The sequence below is a fragment of the Labrus bergylta genome, chromosome 24 (assembly GCF_963930695.1).
Source record: "Labrus bergylta chromosome 24, fLabBer1.1, whole genome shotgun sequence".
Taxonomy (NCBI): Eukaryota; Metazoa; Chordata; class Actinopteri; order Labriformes; family Labridae; genus Labrus; species Labrus bergylta.
The window spans coordinates 5,323,599-5,351,047 of NC_089218.1; the positions used below are offsets into that span (position 1 = coordinate 5,323,599).

At 41.8% G+C, this 27,449-nt stretch overlaps 1 protein-coding gene across 3 annotated transcripts in view; it reads left to right on the forward strand.

Moving 5' to 3' along the window:
- Positions 1-1,646: 1,646 nt before the first annotated feature.
- The window catches only part of LOC109984134 (E3 ubiquitin-protein ligase Midline-1-like), a 63,441-nt gene continuing 37,638 nt past the window's right edge, over positions 1,647-27,449 (forward strand). Inside the window, exons 1-2 of one of the 3 annotated variants that reach the window (XM_065951959.1) lie at positions 1,647-1,689; positions 1,914-1,996. The gene's annotated coding sequence lies outside the window, so the exon portion shown is untranslated. Of the gene's footprint in view, positions 1,690-1,795; positions 1,815-1,913; positions 1,997-23,369; positions 23,638-27,449 lie in introns of those variants that run through there. The other 2 variants (XM_065951958.1, XM_029277396.2) reach the window with 2 other exon arrangements.

Sequence of the window (27,449 nt, forward strand, 5' to 3'; positions counted from 1 at the left end):
TATGGTGATCCCTACATCTTGACATGAAGGGCTCTGTCTAATATTCCTTGATAAAAGACATAATGAATGGATCCTCAGGCAGTTGCACGGTTCTAATAAACACAGGGTCAGAAGGTTGGTCCACTACTCAGGTTGACCCTAAAATACTTCAAAAACTTCTTGATGGATTGCCATGAAATTCCATCCAGACATTCATAAATCTTACTGACTCTTGTAATACCTCGACTACCGTCGATTACTTCCACAATGTGGAGTTTTTCTGTTTTGCACAGAAATGCCAACACAAGTGTTTGGATAGATTGTCAAGAAATTTGGTTCAGACATGCTATGTTTTGAACCCAAGCACCTTCAAAATAATGACTTTTCCTTAAACCTCAGCTGTCCTTAGTTTTTTGTTCTCAAAGTAAAGTGCTGAAGTGTAGGCTAGAAGGTGATAGTGATACATATTCCATCAGCATGTTAGATTAGTCACTGTGAGCATGGCGAGATTTAAATTTAGCTTAAAGCAAAACTGTGATTAGCTACAAACTCATAAAAACGCTTGCATGACTGCTGAATAAGACACGTTTGTGTTTGTAAAAGAGTGTGTCTCTGTTGAGTTTGCCTTGATGACTTACTCCATCATAAATTTATAAAGACACCAAGCAAAAGTCCAATTTACAAAAGTCTCATTAGAAGCGAATACAACGGTATCATCAGCAAACTGAGAAATTGGCTATCTTAAACACATATCAAGTAATATAGAAGAAGGTTAATATCCCCCAAGGACTGCATCATACCAATGAATCAACAACCTTTCGTCCATTCAAAGACATTCATATCATATCTAAGAGAAAGACGTTCAATTAAAGCCTTTAAATAAAAGAGATATTCTAGGAACAACTAAACGGAAATGTCATTTATCAGCTCTAAAATGTTGAGTTTCCCAATAAGGTGAAGAAGCCAATTCCAAAGGTATTGAGAATTCTGCTTGATTTTCCTAATTGAGAATGGTGAAATGGAAACACAAGCCTTGGAAATTCAATAACTTCTATCAGATTTTTAACTTTAAGTTCCGAGAGTAAACTGGTTTGGGTTTGGAAAATGAAAAGATCTGCTGATCCAACTGCTCGTCGTTTTTCATCCCCTTGGGTGACGACCACTAAAAGTTAAAAGCAAGTCAAAGCTGGTAAATGAAATGTGCAAACATTAGTAAGAAATGGAGGCAGTTTGCATCAGCTCTTCAAGTGAAGGAACAAGAAAGATATATGGAGTGTAATATCTTGTGTAATCAGCAAATGGGTGCACTGCATGATGTCTTCATTTAATTGCAGTGGGGTAATGGGAATTTGGAGAATATCATTAAACTTGTTGGAGGCTGGTTAAACTGAGATGTACAGTTCTAGCAAGCTGTGCATGTGCAACTGAAAGAGAGCTATATCTACATTCTTCCACAGGATGCATGAATTTTCATTTCTTGTATTTATTTTTAGGATGATATCCCAGAAGGATTTGATGGATGAGCCGAGATGCTGGATACCGTCTCCTGCCTCGCCATCCATCTGCTGAGGATCAGACGCACAGAAGGGGCCAAGAAGCTCAGTGTTCCACGTAATGGAAGCATGAGTTTTCCCAACCGCTGGACAAAGCACTTGCAGCGCCGGTTTCCTCCGTCCGCTTCACGCTTGCCTGAGCCTGAACACATGACAAGTAAAACCCGAAGGGTCCGGGGGAGGGAGGGGGGGGGGGCAAAGCTGAACAGGAGAGAGGAGGAGGGGAGATGCAAGAAAAAGATCCTAAGTGTTTTGATTTGTGTGCTCACCGGTTGTGTGGATGTATGAATCTGCGTCTTCTCTCTCACCTTTGTTTTCCATCTCCCTCTCACTCTTTTTTCTCTCACTTTCTCTGCCTCTCTCTCTTTCTCTCTCTCCAAGGTTACTCACAATTGTTTTCTCCGACTGGAATCACTGCACGCTTCTCTTCCTTTCTGTCAGAGGACCATGTGAGGCTCTTGAATGTAAGTGCCTCCTTTGTTGTTTAATTCACTTTCATTGAGACCGCTCCTTTAGAAGCAGTAGGTTTAAGCTTTTCTTTCTGATGCTTTTTTTTTTTCTTTTTCATCGTAGCACATGCACAATGAGATGTGGTACATCGGAGGGGCAGTGTGGGTCAGGACGGGGGTGGTGTGAGGGTGTTTAAGAAGCTTGATTGCTCCATGTGGTTAAAGCGTGGGAGCTGAATGCACGTGCATGCTGCTGTCATTGTCTTCGCGTGGCTTTAGTGCAGCTGCGTATTGACTTAAACTACGTTTACTACATGTGTTCCTCATCGACTTTTGGTTAGCATTGTTGATCTGAATGTACTCCAGTGTGTCATTAGAGCTTTTAAAGGTCTTTAATTTAACTGTAAGGAGCTGGATTATGCACAGGGATTCTTAAAATAACTGCAGAAGTAAAAGTGAAATATAAAGACCTTACATGTCAAAACAATGGTTTTTAAGAAGCTGAGAACTTTGAATGAGGGGATAGAATGACTAAAACAAAATGTAAAGGCACAGGAAAGCCAATAATCAGATGCCATTTGTCCTTCTGTAACCTTTATTTGGCAGCAATGTATTTGAGCCAATGGAGAATTTATTTGTTGTTGTAATATGTTAAATTTAAGGTGCTGAGGGTGTTCGTTTGAGTCTTTTAAACAGCTTGAAACAAGCCACAAGTAACTGAAATTGTGGACTAGGCATTACTGTTCTGCGTTGCATGTTAACTTAACTAAAATGCTATGTTTGTTTAAGTGTTAGCTTGCTATCTCTACCAATCAAATACCCAGTAGGCGTTGGTCTATGTCTACCAACATACCATCCCATGTAGACAAAGTGCTTGTTTGGACTCATATCCATATCACGATTGGCAATGTTCGACACTGGAACTGGATATATCAATAAGCTAGGTCATCTGCTTGTCAGAATGATAGGTCTTTTTTGATTGAGTTGTAGTTTTGTAGTCCTTCCATGACCTTTAAAATTTTGCGTTTCCTAACAAAGTAAAAATTTGAATGCACAAGCAAACTCCAAGCTCTATCCAAGGTACATCAATGAAGACTGAAGGGCAGTTTTTTGCGTTATTTTACTATACCAGTAACTTTAATTGGTACTATTCAGTGTATTTTGCTCTCAAACATTTCCTAACTGGAGCTCCTTCCTGTAAGCTCCTGTAAAATGTCCATATCATGCATGGAAATATTAAACTCACTCTCCGCACCATTCAACTGCAACTTCATGTGATGAGTGGTTTCAAATTTCTCTCTCTTTCGAGTTTCCCATAAATGTTCTGAAGTTTCAAGCATTTAAAAGCCCACCATGCTCCACTGCAACGCATTGTGTCTGAGCTAAATCACAACTGACATCGGCAATGAATAATTCAAATAGTGTATACATGCTGCAATCAATTATGGACAACTTTACTGAGCTGCATTCTGACGTTAGAGGTCTATGGCAAACATGCGTGTCTACCTACTCTACTCGGGGGGGGGGGGGTTATTTGTGATAGGCTCATTTAAATGTCACTGTTGACTTTTGCTGTGTTGTTTTCTGCAGATTCTTTTGTTTGTTCGTTAAAGGTCAGCACACAACAACACAGTTGTAAATATTGCATAAAGATTTGACTGCTGGTGCAGTCAGTTGGATTCTACCATCTGAACATTTGTGCAAAGGCTCCATTTTGAACATCATGCAATTAGGAGAATGCCTTCAAAAATTCACCAAAATATGACTTTCATAGGTTTTCACACAATATTGAGCTCTTGAGGAATTGCCCATGCATTTTAAATGATTCTCATCTTCTGTAGAATAAGTTTGGTACTTAAGTCTTGGTAGTGCACTGACCTTTTCTTTCAAGATGGATTAAGTGTTTCATTATTCAGTTCAAGAAGGGCCAACAAAAACCATCGAACTGTTCCATTACTGCCTTACAAAGATACTCGTATTAGATCTCGAGTCCCTCTCTCGCACATTATGGATTCCACACACATGATTCCCTTATCAGAGCAGACATTTTGGAGAGGGAGTTGTTGGGGAATGTAGCAGGATGTGACAGTTTGCATACCTGAAGCTACGGGCGATGAGCTAAAATGAAGTGAAACATTGCGTGGAGGGAGCTTCGGGTACGTGACACTATCCTCGAGCGTACATGTGAGTGCCTGGCTCCTGACAGTGATGAGAAAGGTTTTGTAGATAAAAAAAAATCAGGGATTTAAGCAGGTATTGGGTTGTTTAAGATCCGGTATACTAGCTAATCTAATCTTAGCAGATAGCCATCCTTCAATGAGTCGGGTTTTGGAGGTTTTTGCTTGTCAAAAGGTTGTTTTTTTTCTGGCTGTTGGTGGATTCATGTTGGATCTCTTTCTATAGTAACTACAAAAAGTATGGTCTGGAGCTGCTCTATGTTAAAAGTGCAATGAGATGAAAAGGTTTGGGATTCCGCAATTAAGAAGATATTGAGTGATTGAAGGTTTCTTAAGATCTCTTTCTAATCAAACTTTGTGACCATAGCAGTGACTGAGATCGTATTTGTTCAAGTTTTCTGAACGCTGAAGTCCAAAATAAGCAACTTCCTCATTAGAGATGGGCCCAAAGAAATCACTTTTTGCGCTATGTTACAAAAATTAACTCCTTCTTCCCTCAATAATGTCCATTGTGGGGTTTTAAATTGTTCTGTGGGCTTAATATTTTCTTTTATTCAAGGGAAAGTCACCAAGAAAACATTAAACAATGTGGAGGAGTCATGTCCTGGCATCAACAGCTCTAGACCAGGAAATTGTACCCTCCAAAAGACGAGCTGGACTGGCATCTGCACCGCCATTATTGTTGACTGAGGTGATATCAGATGTCCCGCCCCTTCTTCATTGTGATTGGTTGGTGAGAGAGAAGATACATAGACGAGCATGGTGCTGTTCTTAAAGCTGAACTTTTTTCAACTGAGAGCGGTGTGAAGGCGTTGAGTGCTGAACTACATTGGTTCTATATTGAAAACAGGCGCTGCCAGTGCAAAAATTGCTGTCTGTGGACCCAGGCCCTTATTCCACTTTTTGTCCTCGATATTTTTGGGATTTAGACAAGAGATTGCCCTTTGTTCTCATGAAAAGTGACAGTTGGTGATTTGAATAGCAGGGTATCAAAAATGTCCCTTTTGAAGTCCTAACTATTTGCAGATAGCTCAAATTACTCACAGTTTTTAACACCCTTCCTGCCATATTTGGAGCCCAGCAGGGTTTCAAGCTAGGGGGCCTTGGCACCAGCGACTGCCAATGTGTCCAATCTTTTTCATGCCCAGCCAACTCCCCCACATTCCAGCTATAAAATCCCATCTCTCTGCTGAGGACTCGAGGGCCTGGCATTCAAGTCCAAGCTCCCCAAGAGCCAAATTCTGGCTGCTGGCCACCTCCTTGTCTTACACCAAAGCTCAAGAAAATCTGTTTGAAAAGAGAGCGAGTTAAAGTGGGAAAGTTTGGAAAGAAGTAAGGCTAGTTTAGATGCAAGTAGAGGCATGGCATTTTATTTGCACTGACCCCCTTTTATCCACCCTGGGGCTATTGGGCTGTATGAATGGGCTGGTTTGTTCTACGGGTGACCAAACATGGCACTTGAATGTTTATCTGCACAATGACAAGCTTGCAAGAGCCAAAGACACTTGGTGATGTGATGGACCGTGAACTAGTCAAGTGGCCTGTTCTGTCTCTAAACACAGAACTTTGGCTCATCTGCAGCTTCAGCTGTGTTGGTGTTCCAATGTTCTTTCAATACATTGTGAGCTTGTGCCAACCACTACATGGACAATTCTAGTCTGTCTGTTGTTAAATGTGCTGGGAAACTTGTACAGATAGCACCACCGCTGCAAGAGCTCACATGAGGATTCAAATACAGACTGATCACACAGACACATCAGACTTTAGAACCAACTTTACAATATAGTTGAAGACTTTATCAAAATAGGAGTGGTCTCTCCAGGATTAATGTCACACACCATAGGAGACAATATGAATTGCATGCATTGGCCTGTACATTAAACAAATTCCAGCCCAGTGGAACACCAACGAGAGATTTTAATCCAATGTACCAAATAGTACGTTCCACTGCTATCATTAAAACACCAAACTAGAAAATATCTTTTGGAAAGAACGTGTTTAATCCCTTGGGAGTTCTAGAGACCTGTAGCAATATGGCAAGTTGCACTGAGGCCGCCGATCACCCAACTAAGCCCCCATTTTTAGTTTTTTTAATTTGTATTATTATGAGTATTTATCACCCATTTGCAGTTTAACTGTAGAAGAAAAGCCTTGACATTTTTGGCCATTTAGTTCATGAAATAACTAAATAACATAACCCTCATTTGGGGTCCATAAAGACTAGTTGATGGTAAACTTAATTAGCTTTGGCATATACAAAAGACAAACCTCAGCATAAAGGTTAAATGATGCTCCAGAGAACAAGATGTCATCGTTAATCAGTGTTTTCATGCTTAATTTTAAGGCAGTTCATTTCTGGACTTATGAAGTAAACAAAATGTGTGCTAGCTGGTGGTCAACAGTTTGCAATAATGTCAATAAGTTAAGGTTTAAGCTTTGAATTTCATAAGGCTAGTCAGGTGCAAAACCTTTCTAAATCTAAGGCAGTTTAGACGAAACCAGCCATCGTATAATTTTTTCCAAGGCATGTGTTGATGGCTATTTTTTGGGACAAGTGAACCATGAAATACAACAAGGAAAGGATGATTTGAGTGATAGGGCTGTGAGTTCAATAAGATGCCAAGATTTCTTAACAGCAGCTACATTACCAGGCACCATGAGTCCTGACTTCACAAATGTAGAAAGTTGTCACAGCTCAATCTATGCCATTTCTTTTTCACTTTGTAAACAGCAAAATGTTGTATTTTTTTTGTCACAAAGTCCCAGCAGTGAGCAATGGGAAATAAGTGATAAGCCAAAAATGGAGTAAAGCTGCATTGCCTTTCAAATAATTTAAAGCCAGGACTTTTTTATTTTGGAAACCTTTAACTTGGTGAGCCAACTCAAAGGGCCAATCAATAACCTCTGAGCTCTGATCTATTTTAAACAGTGGAATTTTTTTCAGAACCTATAGTCAAGTAATCAAAATTTAAAAATAATTGGATTGATTTAATTGACTTATGCAGGAAAAAAGCAAAACAGCAGACACAGGGAGGAGTTTGTGTGACTTCAATGGCTGCCAAAGAAGATTATGCTCAAGATAAAACAAAAATGTGAAGGAAGGCCTGTCAATATTCATATCACAATTCATATCAGACGTCCATCTTTTGAAATATTGTGGGTTTTATTTGTCAAAATGGAACAGTTTACCTCGAGTTCCACTTCCTCCCTTCCATTTCCATTCAGCCAAAGTTCAAGTTATATCCTGGTGTTTCACGGTTAAATAGGTTTTTGTTCCATTTCCCATTTTGTCATGCAGTAAGATGCTGCCTTGTGTCACCCTCAATGATTTCAGACAATGAATAAATGAAAGGTCATTTTCCCACCTGCTGGAGTCAACAAAACCTTTTCAGTGATCGTGTGCACAATAGAAGAGACCTCCTCAATGCAAAGAGACGATAACTCCCAAACAAGACGATTCTCAACAACACAATAGCTGACACCATTTGTCTCATCTGGTTCACAGAGTTTTTGTGCCTTTGCGGCTTAGTATGCCATTGATCGATGCTTTAACTTGCTGTGCATACTGCTGCCTGCATTAATTGGCTCTTTGATTAGCTGAAGCTCCAAGTCAATGTCTGGCCTACAAGCAGAAAGTAGATCGATGGGTCCTTGCAGGGAATACATAAACTGGGCGAACAGCGGCAGAGACGGGAGTGTTTTGTTCGACAAATGAGAACTTTAATCAAGATATTACATAAAAGCTCCCCCATGCGATTCATTTGGGAGTAACCACTTCTGTCCTAATAGATTTGTTGAATCATTGAACGAAAATTACCACTCACAGCTTTGTATTGATTTGCAATGACCTTTTCCACTATGGGGACTAGCTGACCCAACCCATGCCAGCAAAATGACTCCTATAGCATAACAGACTAGAACTCAAAGGGGTCATGCATTCAGTTTTCACAAATCGGTGTGAACGCATTTGGCTGACCCAAAATAAAGCCAATACCTTGACTTCTTTTTTTTTGCTAAATTGAATCGGACACTAACAAGCCCACAAGAATGAAGTCTGGCCAGTGAACGAATAGTAAAAATGAAAGATGCTTGCCAAACATTGTGGTGCACCCAGTTTTCTTACCAGACGATCTTTAAATACATAATTATGAGGGCAACCAGCAGCAGCAAAGGATCACATTGTCCAAAACACAAATCCAACATGGAAGCTTGTAAAATACAAAGCGGACATCTCATCCTTCATGAACGGCCATATAAAAATAATTGGATTTGCGTGCACACAGTACACAGCGAAGCGGTCTCATGGATGTTTACTGGAGATTTGATAACTTTTGGTCAACGTGGATCTCCGGGGAAGACCACAGGAAGAATGTGTCTACTCAACAGGATTGGAGCCGCTTGAAAAACGACACTGTTGTGGAAAATTGGACTCCTTTCATGGCTTGAGAGGAAGTTCAGCTTAATAGTTTTGAGGAGAATTTAACTTAGATAAGCTCCTTTAGAAATGAAAAGGCCTCATTTGAACTGCATCTGCCTGTATGTGTCTTTCCAAGTAGATTCATTTAAAGTGGACTCTTTTTTGGGGGGCTTTTCCTGAGGATGACTGACAAGCTTATTGGCAGCACTGTAGTTTCTCCTCTCAATGAAAAGCAATAAGGCCAAGTGCAGGCAGGTTATCATTTTTTCATAGTCAAGGCAGGGGCGTGTCCAGTGGGTTGACTAGGGGTGGCATGGGCCCCTTGGCCACCCTAGGTGCCACCCCAAAATTCCAAATCTATGATTGGCTATTTGCTATTCTGGCTGTTATTAACAGGCTTTTGGTAGATTTCTTTATGTGTTGATGTATTATATTTTGCGTCATTTCGACACAAATCTTTGTTTTTGAATCCCTAAAGAATCAAGCTAAGAAGATTTATATGTATTTATATGATATTTTCTCCTGACTGCTGTGAAGATGCATACGTTTGTGCCTGAAAGTTCCCTTGAAAGGTGGCAAAAGTATATATTCTTCAGTCAAATCAAAGTACAGATACTAGGGCCCCGACCGATATGGACCTTTTAGCTTTGTGAGCTTTAACCACAGTTATGAAGCATTTGTAATTTATTTCACACTTCTGTTACCATCACAAAAGGAAAAGAGTCGACAAACTAAGATGCTCTTTATCTGCATATTTTGCAAAAGTTTCCCTTTTCCATTCTCAATGGCTAACACTTCTGTTAGGACCAATAATAATGCAAGTTATTGGACGTATCTGCCAATTTACCACCATGGAAGAAGCAGACAACGTTACAGTACTCAGTGTTTCCCCTAGGTTTAGAGCTCTGGGGGGGTGGGGGCAACTCCCATTTCTGAGCTCACCTGAATGCATCTCTCATTGTCTGAGCACCCCTGAATTCAGCATGCTAACAGCGTATCCCCTGAGTAATGGCAGAGAGAGAGACATGCCCAGAAAAGTCTGAAGTCAACTAAGCCGACTACTTTATTTTCTGATGCTTCTTGATGAAATTACAAGAAACTAGAATGTTGGCTATTCGGGCAGGGAAGGGAAGTACTGTGTATCGGTGCATCTGAGAGCAATGGCCTTCCCCACAGGATCCTCACAAGTTGGTCAATTTGTGTTTCCAAGAGTGCCTGTCTCCCACCATGTGCCCAGACTGATTGATCCATTCAGTGTTAGCCTCTTCATGAGAAACTGCATCTACAAACTGATTAGTGTTACACGGTGGGGGGGGGGGGGGGTGCTCTTCTCAAGGAAGGGTCAGGCACTTGAATACAACGTGGAGATTGTCTCTTTTTCTAGACGCATTGTTGGGGATGGATTCCTTTGTGCAAACAGATAACACATGCTGAGATGTAGAGAGCCGTGCATGCCAATGGCGAGTAATGCAATATCACTAATGGGCATATGGATCGCCTCGTTTGTTTTTGAGAGCAGTAACAAAACACGCTTACTCAATTGCACACATAAGACAGTCCTGAAATGTCTTTGCTTTGGAAAAGTGCTGCAAGGGTTTTATTGATTGAACCTTTGAGGCCAATGTGTGTGTGTTGGTGTGTGGGGTTTGTGTGTTTACAGCTCCCTGTGTTTATCTGCGCTGGTGTTGGGAGAATAAAGACGAGGTGTTGGCACCGCCCGAGGGGACAGCTCGAGCTCAATAGAGAAATAAGACACGTAGCCGGGGCAAGCGGCCATGTTGGACGCAAATGTCGCTGGCTTTTAGAGGCTTTGTCCCCTGGTAGTCGATTCTGTGGGCCGAAGAAACTACCTGTGCATGTCCGACAGTCTGAATTTGAAGTGACCTATACGCTTTAATCTGCCTCTTGAACCTCCTACATGTTTCTTTTCTTTCTGCTACAGGATCCAGTTCAGTCATGTATTAGAAGCAGAGTTTTAACATTCTACATTTCGGCCTGGGCTAAAATCGACATTTTCAACACATATATGGAGTTTCCTTTCCTACAGTGATTTACCATCTATAAGGAATGGAAGTAGCCACTATGATGTCACCCACTGTTTTTTTGACTGCTGTTTTGCATCCTTAAATGGGATGTTTTTCCGTCCATCTTCTTGTTTTCTGGAGCCATAGTGGACTATTAGTCTCAAGCAGTCGTTAAGTAGTCAATGAGTAGTCTTAGTGGTGTCGCCCTTGGTGAATTAAGAGGCATTAAGAAGCCTAATGGTGGCAGGCCGCCATATTGGAAATGCTGACTCCAACTAACTAACACCAAGCCAATAAAAAAACTGGAAGAGTGGTGGAGTGGATGCTGGCCATACGTATTTTTAGTTGCTAAAACTCAACCAACAAGCTCATCGTCGAGCAAGCATACTTCCAAATGATGAAAAAACATCACCAACAAAGCCTGGAGTCTAAAGTCAGTAACATGATTTAGCTGTATTTTGCATCTCCCTCTATCCCCTCTGGACCCCAATACAGTTCTGGCCGACTGCTGTTCAACATGAGTCTGGTTCTGATCGGGGTTTATATCTCTTTAAGGCAGTTTTTACCTTTTTATATAAAGTTTCTTGAGTTAACATCTGTTACAGCTGGTTCCTGTCCGGGTCAGATTTGTAAAAAGGTGAAACAAATAAAAAAACTTTACATAAGGAAGCACTACTACGGCGGATAGCATCGGATTATTAAAATAACACCTGAACCTAACACCCTGAAGACCGGATTAATAATTCAACCATTAATGATCCAACTGAGAGCATCATTTATTCCATTCATAATTCATTGGCTGTCTTATGCAGTCGTCACAGTGTATGAAACCCCCTCTCAAGCTTCATACAAAATGCATGTGGTTTGATTAATGCTCCAGTTTTGGATTCCACTCGCTGACTTTATACTCCAAACATGCATTTTTTGCAAGGATCTGTGTATTACTTTACATGGGGAACCATAGGGGATACGTTTAACTTTTTCTTCCACTATAAGCAAAGTGAGACTTTTCTACTTCCTGCTTCTTGCATTCATCTTTCTGTTTAATTGTAGGCCACCAGTGAGGCCCATAAATCAGAGTATTTTCCTGTTCCCTGGTGGACTGTAGTACATTAACTAATACATTAACCACACACATATGTACACACAGTTCTGCACTTCACTGCAGGGACGAGGGCATGGGAGGTTGACTCTCACTTATAACTTATTCATGCTTCACGCCTCCACGCGGCACACCTGGGATAAAAGTCAATTTTTTCTCACAGCGGGGAGATCCATCTGAAGCAGCGGTATGCAACGTTAAAATAACAACTGGCTCCTCAAACTTTGTCACATACCATTTCTTATTACCTCCTCCTTGGATCCAAATGAAGAAGTTTCACTTTAATTGTCTTTCCCGAGCTGCATTGCGGTCTTTTTAATGCATTGTGGTGCTCGTGGCAGGAATCAGCGTCCCAGCTGGAGCAGTTTCAGGCTCGGCTGATTGAATCAGCGGCGCTCGATTGGAGCGATTCAACTTTGAAAGGTCACGGGGACGCAGTCTGTAAAGTAGAACATTGACAACAGGTAGAACTGTGATTATGCTAAAATACAAGTATTGTTCCTATGCAAATGCTATTGGCTGTTCTTCATGAATTGAACTTGTGTTGACCTCCGATATCTGCCAAATGAGGAACACTTGAACTTCCAGTTGGCGCATATCCGCGATAAAATTTGCCAATACTGATACTTACATGGATAAGCTAATAGCGGCCGTTATTATCGGCTAGCCTTAAATCGGTCTGGCTCTAGACTCAATGATCAATGTTATATCAATGTGATATTATCATTATAATGGGCTGAGGATTAGGTATCGTATTGTGAGTTACCCCTGGCCTTTTGGGAGGTATGCTAATGCACCAAATGGATGGCAACACATTGGATTTAATGAGGATTTCAGTCTAAACATGATGATCCCCCTTTCTACCATGGACTACATATATGCTGTAATGTAGATTAGCTTTAAACCTGTACTCCAAAGAGAATGGTCTATGCCTCATCACACCCTAATCTAACGCCAATGCAAGATGGCAGCTACTTTTGCACTCTTCTCTGACTGAGATTTGAATAGATAATACGCCTGAGTGGCACATTAGCTGGCAGACAAAGTCATCTGTGTGTGACAGTGAGCGCCTCGGAGCCGGATGATGCTCTGATGAAGTGGTGCGTGATGTTCCGACTTATTCAGGCGATTTGCATGCAGTTCTTTGCAAACACTTCCAGATTCTCATAAATGTAAAAAGTGATTATAAATAAATCTCATAAATCATCATGAAGTGATGATCTTGTGTTTTTTTTTTTTTTTTGACATTTTCTTTAATTACAAAGTGGAATTGAATGAGTCAGCAACATTGTGAATGATTCATTAGGATGGTCCCATTTGGACGCTTCGATGCTCGTCACGATCTGGACACATTTTTTTTTTCAAGCTCTGCTGACCTCGATCTGAGGATCTGAGAGCTCTGGTACTGGTTAATCTTTTTAACTGTAAAGTGGTCAGTTAAAGAAGCTAATAAGTCGGGCAGGGACATATTTTTTATTATGAACTGCTGATAAAAATGGTTTAGCATTAGCAAACACCAATAATACAGTACTGACTGGTGGTGGGATAAAATGATAATAAAGCCATATATCATGGTCCTGAATCGTGTCAGACAATTATCAAATCCCAATAGCAATATTTTAAAGAGGACATACTATCTCCCTTTTCCACATCTTCAAACAGTCCCCTGTGGTCTAAATGAAACATCTGTGCTGTGCTTTGGTCAAAATATAACATGAATCAAGCACCAGAGGAGGTTTGTGACCCTGTATAAACCAGCTCTCTCAGAACGCTCCGTTTTGGTGTGTGTGTCTCTTTAAATGCAATGACCCCCCCCCCCCCGAGTTTTCTTGGTAGACATCACTCCTCTGTAAAAAGAATAAAAATGTCAGACCTGCGCAAAAGTTTTGCTCTAGACTGGGGGTGGAGTCCATGGGTGGAGATACCAGGGGAGGGGAGGGGATTTTTTTTTACCAAATCCCACTGTGACATCACAAGGAGAGCACATTTGAAACAGAGTATTTTTCTCTGTGTTGTAAGACTTATGCAGACCACAAACAAAGGACTGGATGGATTTATTTCACATTTTGTGGGTCGGTAGACACTCAGGTTACCCAAATATGTGTTCAAAAACACTGTCAAAGTGGATTTTTTTTTTTCATTATATGTCCCCTTTAATTCTAAAAAATAGAGAGCTCTTAACAGAGTTCCCTGCTATTATAACTCATGGCGTCACTACTTCATGACTTCTCACAGTGGTGCTATAGCATGAATGAGAGTGATATAAACAGAAGCTAAGATTTAGCCGACAGCAGGATAATAACGTCAGGCAGCGGTGGAAAGAATTGGCGCACATCAGAGAGTAAGAACGACACTGCGATAAATTGAAAGGGTTGATTGCTAATGCTTACACTGGGGCGACCAAATTCGTATAAACAAGAGCTTTATCTCACCAATAAAAATGCTGCCTTCAAAGTGCTAAAAGCAGATGGAAGTGATGAATGAACCAAAAAAGTAAAGCCAAAGGAAGATGCCCATGTAGCCCATAGTCCTCTGAGCAGGCAGCACGGGTTAAAATCCACATTACGATCTTATCTTTAGCCTCTATTGAAGAATAAACAGACTCTTTTTTTTATTACAGTTATGCAAATGTGGGCATATCTTTTCAGAGAAACCTTCATCATTTCAGAGATTATGTGTTGTTGTCATGGTGAGGCAGCTGGTGCTGGTTCGGGGCGAGGGCTAGCAGCGAGGACGTGACTCTCTTTTTAGTGACAGTTTGAGGACACGTTGGGCCGGCTGACAGCTAATGATGATGCTTTCTGACACCCGTATGTATGCATGAGTCCATCTGTGTGTATGTAGTTGTATTGTTCCTGTGTGTGTGTGTGTGTGTCCTTGTGTGCATGGATTTGTTGGGTGCGCTTTTGGGCATTTCCTGTGTGCTGGACTGTGCGCAGGGTTTTTATTTGCATTAGCCTGAATGATGTGGCGGTTAATTTCTTTCTTGTGACAGGAAATGACCTTGAGCTTTTTTTTTGCATGTGTGTGTGTGTGTGTGTGTGTGTGTGTGTGTGTGTGCTTGTGTGTGCATGCATAATGAACAAAATTGCAACAGGAACATCTGAAATCTGACAAGGCATACACTTTTCTTTCTCGTCCTGAGTTGTGTTTTTTATCACACCTTCTTTGATGTCATTGTTGAAACGAGCCAGCAGCCCAAAGACATTCACACTGACTGTTGAGTCAGAGTTTCTTTTTTTACTCGACGTGACCTCAGTTGCCTCGTCTTCCTTGTGAGATTTTACACGAAGCAGTGAATCTAAATATTTCCGCGATCCGCTGACCTCTCACAGTCCCTGACTCACAGTCCCTGATTCACCTTGAGGTTTGAAGTAATGTGGGCGATGTTTCCTTTTATAGACAATCTGATGGTCTTTGTGCACTTGAAGCAAAGGGGGGGGGACGTTTGTCAGGGTTAACTGTCGGATCAAATACCCTGACAGACATGACTGCATATACACACCCAAGGATTCCATCTTTTCCACGTCTATACATTCACCAAGTCATCTCCGGGTTGTCGTATAACTCAACTGTTCTTCGGCACTACTTCACACAGGATGAGTTTTTTTTACCTAAGGACCTCTGGGAAATTGAGATGAACCCCCTAACCACAGTTCCTGATCACAAACGTCAAGGCGCTGAGTGACAGCGCAGATAAATAAATCAGGCAATGCAGTTCCACAGGTAACCATGCCTGAATGTACACATACTGTGAACCAGTGTTTTTCATAGACGGCACCTAGACGGGTCGCCCTCATGTATTTACAGATCATTTTTTACAAATACAAACAGTCCTTAAGTATTCTTAGGGCCTGACCGATATGGGATTTTTTTTGACTGATTAGCCGATACTTGATAAGCTAATAACTACTGAGTGAAAGAGCTAGCCGTAGCACTTAGCAGGGAGTGACTGATTAGCCAAAAAAACAAAAAATATATTTTTGGAAGTTATGAATCTATTTAAAATCTCAAAAGATAAGAATCTCGATTTTTACATGAATCAATTTTTTCTCCACCTCCAGGTACCAAACCATACAATACGATAGGACGCGATAAATACGTTTTTTCTTTCCCGCTAGCGCTGCCAACCCAAACAATCCAAGTGTGAACCAAGAAGCACGAAACAATGGCAACCAGGTTATTGACAGTGATACCATTTCATTTTCAAAGTATTACAAATATTGTGAAAGTCGCAGCTCCATTTCATGTTTATCACCTACACTTAATCTCCTCCCCTTCCCCATCCCTCTCACTCTTAATCCTTCTGTCTTTCTCATCTCACCCTCCCGCCCCTGCTCCCCCTCTCCTTAAATAAGTCTTCAGAGCTTTTCTACGTCTTAGTTCTCCCGGATAAGATCTTTTTTTTTTACTGAGACGGATAAATCAGACTCAACAACAGAATCTACTAACGCTCTAAAATTCTGAATATAAGAACCTCTTTCTTACTTTCTTCCCCTGTTGACCCCAGACCGTGCTTCAAAGCAGCTGCTGCGTCCCTGCTCGGCTGGTACCAGCTGTACATCTTCCCCCTCGCTGATTGAAACCAGTGCTCCACCGCCCGTGTGAGTTCTTTGCTTAAAAAGGCCAGGGGTCACTTTGAGGGGAAATGTGTTTGGCATTTTCCGAAAGGCCCTTAGACTACCAAGAGCTTCAAAAAAAAAGGTCATGAACATGTTCTTTCTTTTTTGGGCTGGGAGCGAGATGTGGTCACTATCAGAAGCAAATATATGTAAGAAAAACGGCCATGCAGAATATCTCCCATCTTCCCATGAGTCATGCAATATGAATGTATACACAATGTGCTGTCCAAGATAGAGATCAGTGGCTGAGGAGGTTTTAAGATGCCATATATCCAAGTCGTAAAGATGCCTGAGGATGCTGATGGAACGGCTGTGTGCAAAGTGTTCAGATCAAAGGGTTCTACTCGGCATTGTTGGCCAGCCTACAGTGGGCGTCCATTTGAGGGAATTTGATCAAGACTGATTAAGAACAGTGTTTTTGGTCAAATGTGTTCATCTGTACATATGTGTGGTACAAATCCCACAAATCCCAGACTCTGCCACTGCCCTCTGCAAGGCCTCGGTCATAACCCTGTCTTGCTTTATCCCCTATAATGGTCTCAACCCGAGACGGGAGACGGACTCCACCGCATTCCACTCATTCCTGGTCGTTAAAAGTAAGACCTCTCCTGAGTCGGCGGAGGTCGGCTTTCTTACATTTTGAGGCTTTTAGGGTTGGAAATGAAAGCGGAGAACGGGGAAAATATTGTTTTTTTTGCAACCTTTGACAGAAAAAACAGCTCAAATCTTACTTTGTATAACTGAGCTTTGGAGAAGTTACAAATATCACGACCAAGTATGCGAAAAAAGAAACTGCACCAGATCTGCAAAAACCTCACATAAATATTCCCTTAGAACACACAACAACTGTGTTTGGAAATGGACAAAAAAAAATCATTTAAAACCTCATCCCACATTTCAGTTTCTGAGTGTGCCTTTAGTTTCATACAACAGCAGTAAAAAGGAGACTTTAGACTTTTACGAGTTTACAAAATTATTCAGAATATCTTCCTGTTGGGACTGAGATTTCTTCTGCCACTATTTCACAAGTATAAGGAGTTAAGAGTTTGAAGTTTATAAACCAGTGCCCGACTGATATTGAGTTTTAGGGCCGATATCGATATATATCAGCCGATATCTTTCTTCTGTCCATGTTCCATCTTTAGAGATAGTTACACACATTTATTGTGTTGATCCCTCAAATGCAGTTATCAAAATCTTGTAATATCTGGAATAAAATTAGCTAATACCGTTATCGGCTGATATTATCAGCTGGATGGCAAATCGGTCGGGCTCTAGTTTAAACAGTTTTGTAACATTTATTTTTTTTAAAGATCTACGTTTACAAATATTTCCAAGGCAGATCTGAGCTGCCTACACTGCCAGTCACAATGATCATGAACTCAGTACTCTCTTTCCCACTTTCTCTTTTTTGCACAATGTCATTAGTAGCACAATTGTAATACTGCCGGGGGCGAGAAGGGAACATTATAGTTCAAGGTGAAAATCAGCCGCTTGACTTTGCGGTTTTGAGACAGAGGACGCTCGGCAAAGCTTCAGCTGCCGAGACGCTGAAGGAAGAGGCTTTGTGTCTGTGTGTGCTTTCATTGTGAGGAGTGCAAGTTGGATAACCTCCAAGGTTGAAAATAACTGAAGACCAGCTCATTCAGTGATTGTTCACTTTATAACTGCATTACACAGCATCAATGCAGTAATGAGGTTTTATCTGCAGGGAGCTAGAGGTGGAAGATGGATGTTCCAATTCTAACTTTGAAGCAAAAGCAGTCGAAGCACATTCTAAAACAGCTCAATGCAATGTATAAGATTTGAAACATTTAGCAGCCTACCTATTGGATGGTGGCCTGAGTGTATCATAGAAATCCTTTCACACCATTTTGATGCAATCAGATGAAACTTTTCACCCGGTTTATTTTGGATTTGAAAGGGACATGTTGCAAACACATGATTTTGTGATACACATGAAGAACAGCAGGTTGATTAGAGCTGATTTGCACTCTTTAATTTCTGTTTGTTTATAGCGCTTCACCTCATTATGAGAATACTGAACGCATGTAATTGCACTATTTCCCAGAATTTCCCAGAAGACTCATTTCCAAGTCGGTTAAATGGAAATTAAAATTCTGTGTAGCCAACTGCTCTGAAGGTAAGAAATCACTCAGTAAACAGTGAAAACTGAGCAAAACAATGTTATCCATTCTTCACTTTACCTTTCTTAACAAAACATCGCTTAACCGATTATAATTAGTACAAAATGCTGCAGCCGGACTATTAACCAGGTCCTCCAAAATGTCACATATCACTTCAATTCTCAAGCTTCCCATCAATTTCAGAATGCAATTCAAGATTCTTGATTACTTTCAAAGCCAGGACATCCACCGGCCTATGTCACATAACTCTTACGACCTTACACACTCCCAACAGATCCCTGAGGTCTTCTGATCAGGGTTTGCTGCTCGTCTCACACTCCAGACTGAAGGACCAATGGAGACTGTGCTTTTGAGGTTTAACCGCCAACGCTTTGGAACGCTCTGCGTTTGGGATTAAAATTTGTGGACAATGTTGACTCTTTTAAAAAAGCAACTTAAGACCCATTTGGTTGGACTTGCTCAAATGTGCTAGTTTACATCCTGATAGTAGAGCAGTTCCGACGTACATTCTTGCCTATGATCGTATTTTGTACTGCGTCTGTTTAAAAAAACTGGTTAAAACTTTTTACTGTGGGTTGATAGTCGGGCATGTGTGATGTCCAATCAATGGATCATACCAACGTCTTCATGGTTGATAGGAGAAATCGTGTTTTCCGATAGTTGCTAATGAGCTGCTGTAGGGTATGTAACTCCAATTCAAATCCGTCTACAGATGGTAAATCTAAAAGTCAGTTTCCTTTCTAACCCATAGCGCTACTTGTGTGTGAGCTAATGTTTGCTTCTTGCTGTGGAAAGGGAACCTTGTAAGTCCTGGTGGACTCATTCTCTCCACACTCAAAGCTAGCGGCCCTGCTCTTGCAGACAACCGACCCCGAGATGGAAACTCTTTCCTTGTGCTTTTTCCCCCCCAGAAGAACATTCTTTTGCAGGAGCCTCACCTCGACTGATCCCGCTCCAAGCGCCAGAAGCACACGGCCACAATCCCAACCACGACACACACACACACACACTTCCAAATGCCTGAATAAGATATTATAAGCTCACTGAATACCATACAGAATGCTAACCATCCTCTGCTTTGCGCTTCATTGAAAACCATCTTCCAAATATAACTTATTTGAATTTTGGGAATATGTGTTTACATCTTAATGATTACTAAATTCACCACAAGATCTCAACCTTTGATGACTGAGCCAAAGTGGTAGAAGCACGTTCTGAATGACCTTATACGAGCGCCAAAAGACTTAATCCAATTGGAATCTTTAAACGGTCTTGGCGTATCATTGGTGTATCCGTTTTTGGATGTGCTTTCTGGAACTTATCAGACCCAAACAAAGCATTTCATTTGATGTATAAAGCTGTTTTTTTTTGGTTTTTTTTGGTGGGGGGGGGGGGGGGGATGCCATGCTGTATCAGGCTCTATGATCCTCCAGTTAAAGATACAGGCTGAAAATTCAGAAGTGTACCCCCCCCCCCCCCCCCCCCCCCCCCCCCCCCCACCCCCCAAAAAAATGAAAGCTCTTCTACACATTCAACTATAGGATTCACTCCCTGAGGGAAAGATGTTCGGGATTGTTTGGGATCAAGCTGCCAATGTGCAGCCTCTTTTAAAAGCTTTCAGATTTATGGATTGTGGACTTGGTAAGAATGGTAAAAGCTGATGACTTTGTTTTTTTTGTTTTTTTGGACGGCGGGGAGGTTTGTGCTGTTTTTTTTTCCTCGTTCTGCACAATTGCCAGACCCAGGAGCGACATCCACAGTGAATGACGAAAAAGGAAAAGGTTTACAATGAGACAGCCGATGAATGCTGGAGATTCCTGATCAAAGATTGCATTTAAGGCAGGGGGCCGGGTGCTTTTGTGTGGGAGGGTAAATCACTGACTTGCATCTCGGAGATTAATTTAAGCTGCTTTTCATCGTGGGCCGCTCACACACACAAAACCCCCACCCCCCCCCCCCCAAAAAAAAAACAGAGGGTTTGTTTTTATGTGTGCAGCGTCCAAAAACAGCTGACGTTTCAAGGTAGAGAAAGAGACATCAGGGAGACATTAACAAATTACACGGGCTGAACTGAGTATGTGTCAGGGAATCCAAAGTGAAGACAGATGAACGATGATTCACCTTTCTTCATCCCTTCTGAAGACATGCACTCGTTTGGTGTACGCTTCTTAAAGAGACATTACGACATTAGTATCACTTTATGTGCAATGAAGTCTTAAAAATGAGTGTTGACTTCGTTTGAGTTGGTTTGGTGTGAATTTAAATGTTGGTATTTCATGATGGAACTTTGGCTTAGTTCTACTGAAAGACTGCTTCTTGCTGATGTGAGGATTCTATATTTCTTTGGTTTTTTAAGCCCCAATTTCCACATACTCCATGGCCGCCGCAGTCTGTCAGTGAAACGCACAATGTCGTAGTTCGCTGCCACTTTAGTCGATGATTACTACACTGCAGGGATGCATCAAGCTGGACAGAATCAAACAACCCTGCCAGGAAGTCAGACAAGGAAACTCACAGAGCGTCCAGTCAAAATAAAACACAATAAATGGACTAGCGATCGTATTTTCCCATCACTTTATCAACATTACGTTGTTGTGTACCCGTTCTTTCGCTCTAGCATGAACTGTGCTGAAACACACCTCTTCCAAGTGTGGAAGGGTCACTGAAAAACATTTTTGGTTCTGACTTTTTTTTTAGGATTTAATCTCAGAATTCTGCAAGAAATTTTTTTTTTCAGTGGCCCTAATCCTCTAACGCATCCAAGCGTGCCAGGGCAAAGGAAGTGTACCACGCTTGAGCCCGGAACGCAGCACCCACACTTTTCAAACTAACTGGACTTAGAGGGTGAACCGTGCTTGGACACAAGCGCAACATGCTAACAAACTAGTTTCCATTTAAAGCCTTTTGGAAATTAAAAAAAGTACGATCCCTATGTTTGCAACTTTCACATGTGCAATAAAACAAGTTACAAAGATTCAAATATAACAAGATTCTACATGAAAGATATTCAACGTTACAGTGAAGGGTTTTCATTCCAACCCCATCAATGTTTTTCCGACCCTTCCTTTTCAAGATTCAATCCATCGGCCTTCTGTTCCATCAAACCGCCCCAGATCTCAGTCACAGTGAATGCCTGAGTTCCAACGTGGGTAATAACTACGAGGCGGAGTGATAACAGAATGTTCCGGATGCTGTTGAGGAACAGAGTTTCACAACTAACAAGACATTTCACAGTCCTGTGGGCTTCTACTGAAGAAGCAGGAGACAGAGCACAGAGTATTCCTGAGAAACGAGTCGACAACATCTTTTGAAAGATGCTCTTTATTTATTCATGCTGGATATGGATATAACTTCAGATTTTATTTACAAATAAACATCGCACATATGTGTTTGGTAGATCATTTATTGTAACAATGCTTCTATGCATTGGAAAGCCTGTTTATTTCACTTTTAAATGGTGCCACTTTTGTAAGGAACATGCATTGTGGGATGAGCAGCAGAGCTGAGTATGTGGGTTACGCCCATGAAAAACTTTCCAAATCTTTGTGCGACGTTTATCTATTTTTGTCAAAATTTAGAAGAAGTACTGGAAGTTATGTCCAAGAGCGATGCTTTCTGAGTTGTCAGAGGTTGTAACTCTTTATTGCTGCCCTTAAATACAACCTACAGGAGTGTTATCTACAGCAATGCCTCCAACCTGAGGCCTTACAGTACTTTTTGATACATCCTAAATATGATTAACTAAAGGATGCATTTGATATACTTTCTGGGAATGCCATCAACACACCAACAGCCTATTGCCTTAGATCAGGGGTGGGCAACTGGCGGCCCGGGGGCCACATGCAGCCCCCATCAACCCTCAACGTGGCCCTCAGGTCATTTTCTACATATCAATTAATTGGAAACATGAAGAAAACATGATGAAATCTGCCATGAAATCATGAAAACCAGACATATGTCCATAGTAATATTTGATCACTGGTATATTTTGAGTTAAATTTGAGACATAATTGACTGTAGTCGTTTTTGTATTCTACAATTTGGCCCCCTGTCTGTCAGAATTAAGTGAATGTGGCCCTTGCTGTGACCAAAGTTGCCCATCCCTGCCCTACATTAAAAAAAAAGATAATATTGACTTAAGCTATTCTGTAAATATGTCCACCAGAGATGGGGACTCCAGTTTGGCACTTGGACCCGCCCCCTGAGAATCGACTCAGACTCGACTCAGACTCCAGGTTTTAGGCCTCGTGCCCGGTCTTTTTATATTATATTTCTGTTGCATTATCACAACGGGCTGAATGTCGTTCCCTCTCATCATGCCAAACCCCCGCATCATGTGGATCAAGCAGCCACTCTCCACTGATGACATCATGACGAGCACACCACCTGGAACTCGACAGACTGAACATCGACTCAGGCAGCACGACGGTTGTTTAGAAGAGGCGCTGCCTCAAACCCCAAATGTGTTGCAGAAGCCCCGTATATGATGTCAAAACAGAATAAGCAACTTCCTGTCTCTCCACCGCTCTCTCCCTCTGTCTCGCTTAAACACAAGGGCCGGGACGATAATAACAGCTCAAAGACTTGAGACTCGACTTGGACTTGCAATGTTTGTTTGCATATGCATGCTAGCCACATAATCAAGAAGCAGACATGCGCACATGGTCACTAATATAATGCCTGTATGACACATATGAGTGCAAATTCATACTCCCACACAGACTCCGCCCCCCAGTGGTGAAGTGATTGGCCTAGTTAGAGGCAGGGCAGCCCACTGGCAGATTTGAATACAGGGAAAGAGAGGAGGGAGGGATGGACAGAGAGGAGGCGGAGTGGAGGGGAGGGGGGATAGAGAGGGGGGCGGTGCACTAGTTTGCCCCTGCTCTCTCTCTCTCTCTCTTTCTCTCTCTCTCTCTGTGTGTGCTGGGTCAGGATGGAAAGGCTTACACAGGCAGGGGAGGAAACATGTCATGAGAGGTGATGACACAGAACCGGAGAGATATCCAAGTTTGCCGCTCGCCGCTGCTTCTCCCGCTCCTGCTGCTTTTACTGCGTCCCACAGAGGAGAGAGAGAGCCAAAGATAGCCTCCGTCCTCCCCCCCCACCTCTCTCGCTCTCTCTCTTTTTCACTTTGTTTGTGAATGATGGGATTTTAATCATGTGGAAGGTAAGAAGAGGAGGAGGAGGAAGAGGAGTGTTTTTTTTTTTTATACTTGTCTTATGTAAACTGTATATGGCTGGCCTGTCTCTGTGGGACTTTGTATTCCTCTATAGTTTACTTAAGTCTGCGAGTCCCCTGGGGGATTCCTGCGTGCTTTCACCCTCCATCTCGGCTCGGACTCAGTGGAAATAAGGAGTAGAGGCATTGTGAGCCAGCATTACTGGAATGATAATGATAGAGCAGTGACTTCGGGAGTCAGCCAACGAGTGTGCTGGAGCCATCTGTACTGTAAAAAACTTCTTATTAAAAATGTAAATCCTGCAACTTGTTCTGAAGGCTTCGGCTGCCTTTCATGCTTATAAAGGTGTTGTTTATTTCCTCAGTCTTAAAATGTGTGTGAGCTCTGAGCATGTGCAGTTTTAGGATAACTTTTTATTCTCAATATTTAGTCCCAGCGATGCTTGATGAACCGAGATGAAAGCAGATTTTCATCAAAAAAAGTAAATCCGGGTTTGTGTATTTTGCAGAATTGTGTGTGGGTTGACCGTGATGCTTTACATAATGCACATGGAAACATAATGTTTTCATGTGCACATGTGTGTGTTAGGGTGGAGTTACGTCGCATGTGAGAGTCTGTTTTTGTGTGACCCACTTTCAAGGAGCCACTGTGCGTGTGTGTGTTTTGGGTGGTCGCTTGAAGCCCAGGAAGCAGAAAGACAGGAGACAGTGCCTAGAGGGATGTGTGTGTACTTGAGGGCGTAAACTATGTGCTAAAGTTAAAAGGTCCCGAATGTAAGCCAGGTGGCACTTATTTCGGCCGGTGCGTGCGTATGTATGATCGCTGCACACAAGTGCTGTTCAAGTTGTTCCTCGAGTCTCCCATCAGTCAGATTATTAAATTTCACAGCCTTTCCTTTTTGCTCAGGCGTGTTTGCTTGATTTCTCTTCAAGTGTGTTTAAGTGTGCTTGCGTGTCATGTGTGCTAACGCGTGTATGTGTGACAGCTGGCTGCCACAGGCTCAATGCTACGACTGATCCTTCTCACCTGCTACAATGTGGGGGGGGGGGGGGGGGGGGGGGTCATAGGGCTCAAGGAAATCCAGGTCTAGTGGTCTGCGAGACAATAAGAAAGTCGAGGAAGGAAGGCAACTGCACTGTAATGAACTCACAAGAGGCATGTGCAACCATTTCTGCAGCTTCCAAGGATATTGGACACAAATATCAATGTTTCTTTTGTTATTTGCACCTTCAATGAGAAGTTCAATCAATGGGAAATTCCACTGTACCTTCACAGAAGTTTAAGTACAAGGAAGGGTTATTTTTAACAAGCCAATATGCATAAGGGTTTGTGTTAAAGCCCAAAGTATCCACAAGTTTTTTTCCAAAAGTTCTCGAGAAGCTCAGACTTTTCACTGATGATCAAAATGTACTCGAGAAAATTGAGTAAGGAAGGAAGGAAGGCAGACAACTGTACTGTAGAAGCAGTTAATGGCACATGAATGAAACATTGACAAAGCAAAGCAATGCATCAACTAAAGGCATGCAGGACATTTCCTGCAGATTTCCAAATATCTCCATTCATTGTCTTTTACTAAACTTTTAAAATGTCTTGAAATTTACGTTAAAAATCACATTTACACTCATGGGAAACTCTGGGAAAGGAAGGCAACAGCAGCATGACACATGAAGAAACTTCAACTAAAGTACAGCTATGCATTCGCTAGAAGCATGAGCAACAGCTGCAGCAGCTTCCTTGGATTTCAGTAGCAAATATAACACTTGTTTAGGAACAAAGGTTTTGAAAAGGCTTCAAATTTGAGTTGAAGATCGAAATTTTACATGCTTAAAGTTAAATTAAAGACACACTGAAGGAATCTAAGCGACTGTTCTATAACCAAACTTTGACTAGCAATGCATTCCTCAGATGGAAGGCTTTACATTTTGGGAAAATCAGATTTACTATGTCAAAAGTTGAACTAAAACTTACGTTCGTCCCACATTTGCTTTGACAAACAGTGCCGAGGAAAGGCTTTGTCTTAAGTTTTGTTTGTGGCTGTCATGATGCCGACCAATATAGCAACAATGGCGTTGTTATTGTTTCTTTTCCTGTTTCCCCTGACACGTTTCGGTCGCATTGTCAGCCAGGCCGGCATTGACAAGTAAGAATCTTAGCTCTGAGACACTTGTTGTTTTGTCAGCCTCGGCTGTGATTGACTGTGGGAACCGTGCGGATATATATAGCATAGGCAGTATTGTCATTTCTTTTTTTCCCTGCGTCGGGCCACATCTGTCTGTAGAGGAGGGAGGCGGCTGATTTTGGTGTTGGAAAAAGTGTCTCAGGAGAGGTTTTCTGGAGACGTCATCCTGAGACATGGCTCTGTTATCGCATCAGTGTGTAGCTTACATGATAAAAGGAGAGGTAGAACTCGTATCTCTTCCTAATTGGTTAACTTCCTCATCAAAGCGTCAGCAGTCACTTCAGACGCTCGAGGCCCAATCTGCTAATTGCTATCTAAACATCCTTCAGAAAGGACAAAGACAAGACTGGAATACTTTTCCTTCCCTTCATCCTCCGACTGTTTCCAGCCCCAGTTCTGTGGATTTTATCCGCCCCAGTGCGTTCTTAAAAAGCCAACCCATGGGGATGAGTGTGCAATGTTGCCATGGGAACCCTTTGACAATAAGGACAATCGCTTCTGTGAGACTTCACAGCTTGTGGAGAGGATAAGCGGTCACTCAACTTCATAAACTTTTTCTTTCTCAGCTGTCAGGAGCCTCTACAGCAGACTGCTTTACACATTCAAAGTGGTGTATAACCATTTAAAGTCTCATTTGCTCCACTTTAGTAACTTGGTCAATTTAGACATCTAGGCTGTAAATCACAAGACTTGGCTTCCCTAAATGCATGCTGGAAGGGACTCCTACTTGTGTGACTCAGGATTTACAATTCAAGCAAGTTCATTTGTATTGTTTTGCTTTGGGAAACTAAGTTGGTGTGTGGATGTGACACTGATACCAGTATTGTAAATGCATCACTTACAGCCTAAAATGCAGTTTCAAGTATCAGTTACTATGCCAGATTTGATCGCATAATTACAAAGCCAGTGATAAAAAATGGATTTACTTTTTAGGGCTTGGGCGATGTGGAATTTTTTGGGCAGATACCAATATTGAAATTGGGGAGAAAATAAATCTGATACCAATGCTCGTGTAAATTTAGCCAATTCAGATACTCACTGGATAAGTAAATATCGGCCGATATTATTGGTTGGCCGATTAATCGATCAGGCTCTAGCTCTAGCCACACCAATGTCACTTGACTTGATAGCAGCTCAAAGTTGATTTAGTTCTTATTTCCTTCAGGTATTTTTACTTCCCCAAAAAAGGTCTTATCTTCAGTTTGGATCATCTGTTTCTCCTTTGTTCTCTTGCAACAAACTGCCATTATGCCTCTACAGACAGTGACCATGAGTGGGCAGAGCCGTCTCTCAACCCCCCATAATGTGGACGGAAGGTGTTCACATGAACATGAACGAAAACCCCTTTGAGCCTCTGTAAGAAACAAAAACAAGCTAAAGGAAGCGCCGTCCTACACAGAGCTCAGAACAACAAGCCCAGCGGGAGTTTGACTTCATTCTTTTTGATTAAAGGCATTACTCAGCGACAGAGCTCAAAGTGTGCTGTCTGATAAACAACTTTACACAGGTGTCTTGGCTTAGATTTTTTTTTTTGGGTTAATCCTCTGCAGACATGCAGATGTTGAAGAAGTCAGATCACATCATTTTGAGAGAGCCGCCACCAGAGAGGCCTCCAGGTTT